Raw genomic sequence first — 3963 nt, 5'->3', positions numbered from 1 at the left:
TGGGGGTAAGTTAAGTTCTATTGAGATTCATTAGAGCAAGGTTTGGCCTAGTATGGCCCACGGACCAAATCTGGTGGGCCCTCTGTTTTTGTGGACAGGACCATAGAATATTAATTCATTTGCAAATTATCCATGCTGCTTTGGCACTATAATGTCCTGGTTGGGTAGCTGTGAGAGAGACTCTACTGTCCAGAGAGCCAAAAATATTTCCTAATTCTTTCCAGGAAAGGTTAGCAGACCCTTAGTCTAGAGAAGGATTGGCAAGGCAAGGTTGAGGCTGGGTGCCCTTCCTGTGGGTTCTGTCTCTGTTGCTTTCTCCTCCAAGTGTGTCCCCAGTGTCCATCCTCTGATTTCCTGAGCATGAGGAAAGTCCCACCTTGATGTTTTTGGGCACAGCCCCAATGGCTCTGAACTTTGCCTAGTGTGGCTCCAGCAATGAACTCAGAGACAGTAATTCCCCAACTGGGCTGGTCCTTATTGTTCCAAAAGTCATTCCAAGAACCCCAGCCTAAAACCTGTTCCTTCAATAGTTTTTAAAACACTGAATTCTGAGTATTAAACCTTCTCTTGATCAAGTACCTAGAACTTTTTTGGTTTCCTAAGCTGAACACTGATGGCTACATACTTGCATCAGTTATGGGCAATTAAACCAACACATGGTTCTTCATTTGTATCAGCCAGTTATGATATATAACGTAAGTGTGTGTGTGTATAGATTTAGAGACAAAGACATCACAGGTTTTTGATTTAATAAATTAAAAGGCAAAGACTAACCGTATCTCACATTCCAAACAAGTTAGGCAGAAACCCCCCCCGGCAGTAGATTGGAAATTTCAAGAGGCCCAGCTTTGCTGGTCTCTGCAGGGCTGGCCACAGACGGTTTGGTTCTGCCACGGCCTGAGCTCCCCATTTCCCAGGTATGGAAAGGTCCCTGAAGAGACACCTTCCTGCCTTTTTGCTGTGTGCTCCATCTAATCGCCACGGCCTGTTGCACAAGAGTGGAGGTGGGTGAATAGGGACAATGCTCTGTTATGCAACTCAGCTTCTTCATTAGCTCCCCTCTGATGAGATGAAGGCTTGGTGCGCTTAATTAGGAGATTTCAGGCCTGAAGGAACGTTGGCTCCACACAGAAAAGAGCTGGTGGTGACAAGCTGGAAGTCAGTCAGGGCCAGATAACATCATGGCTTCCAGCATAGGTAGACCATCAGTTATACCCTTTATGAAGATGATCTCAGTTTGTTTTCACATTACCCTGGTGCATGGCTAGGGTTGGGCTGCACCCCAGAACCAAGGCACAGTCTCCTGGTGCTCTGCAGAATCTCCAGTGCAGCCAAGCTGTGCTCTCCAATTTGAGTCAGAGGACAGATGCCCTGTTCCCCAAGCCCTACCTTGCTCAATCATTTGGTGATGGACGGAGAGACTTCAGAAGCTTGGGGACACATTTATTCAATTATTGTGCAAAAAATATAAAGCTCAAGAGTTTAAGTTTCTTTGTTTTTCTTCCCTTTCTTTCTCTTTCATTCTATATTCCCATTCACTCTCCAACTTTCCTTCACAGCTTTAGGGGAAAAATGAGCAAAGTCCTCAAAGGTCATCACTAGAGTAAGGAAACAAAAAAAAAAAAAAAAAAAAAAAAAAAAAAGACTAGTTCCTGGAAATAGGAGTGGCAGGTTGACCCTAGTTCATCTGGAGCTTTGAAAGTGTCCACATTAGGAAGCCAAGGCTGGAGAGCAAAGCAGGCAGCTGAGCTGGCCAGGCCACCTTGGAGCCCGCCACGACACTGGTCCTCTGCATACGGGGAGACTGACCATTGACCAGCCAATGAGACGTTTCTTACCCCCCCAACCGTGGTATAGTTTACAGGCAATTGAAGGTACATTGACAGGTAATTTTAATCACCAGTTATTATTACTTTCTCTGCGGGAGATCAGGTCCACAGTCATGGTGAACCTGGCAGGGCTCCTACCCCAACCCCAGCCTGGGGCAGAGGAGGACCTGCCCAGAAACACCCTCTTACCTCTCACCAAAAGGCACTGTGGTAGAGAAGAACAAATTTGACTCCATTAGATCTGTTCCTTTTCCTTTAACCCTGTGCCCTGTTTTCTAGGCTCAGTCTTGCCAGCTCTGCACTTTGTGTAAAACAATGTTGCCTTTAGCCTGAAATATACCAGAGAGCCTATTCTCAGGGCTCTGCCCTTTAAGGATGTTGACACTTTCACACTCCTATAAAGATAACAAATTGCAGAATAGAAAATAACCTTTGTTTTGTTGGAGGTTTTACATTGGCACTGGGACCTGACCTACCTGGGCCTCATTTTGAGACACTCCTCCTGAGTTGTTTCTTTCTATGTTGCTCTGAGCTACACCCTAGAGTGTTCATGATAAAAGGTTTTGCAAAGGGGTAGACAGCGAGTTACTAGCTTATCTACAATTTTAAATAAATTTTGAATGAATGACATTTTCAAGTTAGGTATCTTCTCAAAACACACACACACACACACACACACACACACACACACACACACACACACACACACACCATCAATTTTCTGTCCATAATGTTACAAATGATGGGCATTTTTCTGTGATGAGGTTTTAACCATTTTTCAGGGTGGCCTTTTGTTTTTATATCTTTTTTTTAACTAATAAAATTTACTGTGTATTTTACTTCAGTATTTTAAACAGAATTGCATTACAAATATATTTTTAATTGTATTGTTTTTTGTACTCTTTATGTGCCGTTGCCAATTCTTTTTATATTACATAGAAGTTTTCTCAAATTACTCACCAGGGGACTAAGGCACTTGTCAGAATGGTTGGAATTGTGTTCTAAGAAAAAATTTCTTTTGCATAAGCATGTATGTGGTCAGGGCATTTTGCGTGTATGCAGCCTGAAGTGGGTATCAGGTACTATGCGTGTTTAATACCTGTGTATTTACTTTTTAATTTTTTTATTTTGATTTTTGTCATGTAGAATACTGTCTTGTTACAATGTAATCTGTATTTGTGTACCTTTTTTTACCTTTAAAATCTTTGAATGAAATGTTTAATACTCATTGGAAAAAAATTCAAAACCTTTTCACCAACCCCTCAGGGAAAACTGCCACTTCAGGAAGGTGCCCTACGTTACAGCACAGCCCCTGCACACCTGCTCCCGGCCCCCCACACAGCAGCTGGAGAAGTGTAAATGCGGAGAGCAAACAGTGCACTTTGGGGTCCGGCCAGCCAGGGCCTGACTCCCGGGGATGCTGTTTATTCCGTCTCTAAAGTGGGGGTAAGCATGCCCAGTTTGTGATCACTGCAGGGATTACTTGGGACAGGGGATGTGGGGAAAGTGTCTGGCACACATCCAGCACGTAGCGAGAGCTCAGTAAGTATCACCATCACCCGTCACTGTCGTATTACTATTCGACATTGTTCATTACTCTTCCTCCTTATAAACAATGGAATAAATCACAAGAACGCCAGTTTCTCTATGAAGCTGGGTTTCCTAAAATCCCTTTGAGAGGCTGTGCAATTAAACCCAGTGAATGAAAAGCTTCAGCTTCAGAGATACTTCTCTGCTGTGACACTTTTCCATGTTGGTGTTGGAAAATTTTTTCCACTCTTAAGTCTGTATTTTTTTTTCTATCATCAGCATACTTCTACCCTCCTCTTTTGCCCACTTTTCCTTCTCCCTCCCCTCCCCCTGCATATTCACGTTTGTTGCAGGGACCTCTAGGAGGCTCACTCAGGGGCTGTGCGTTGGGGTGAACTCAGCGGTGAGAACTGGGGCCCACGGCAGCCCCAGCGAGGACAGGCCACACTCAGCAGGAGCAGAGCTCAGGAGCCCCACACCGAGTCCAAGAACATGACTCTGCCCTTCAGCAGGGGCCGCGGATCCCTGCGAGATCACCTTTGGATTTGGAGCTCACCGCCTTGGCGGGTTCTCAGGAACCAGCACAATGATTCAGCTCCTACAC

This window comes from Camelus ferus, chromosome 21 (genome assembly GCF_009834535.1).
Source record: "Camelus ferus isolate YT-003-E chromosome 21, BCGSAC_Cfer_1.0, whole genome shotgun sequence".
Taxonomy (NCBI): Eukaryota; Metazoa; Chordata; class Mammalia; order Artiodactyla; family Camelidae; genus Camelus; species Camelus ferus.
This window is presented reverse-complemented; position numbering follows the sequence as displayed.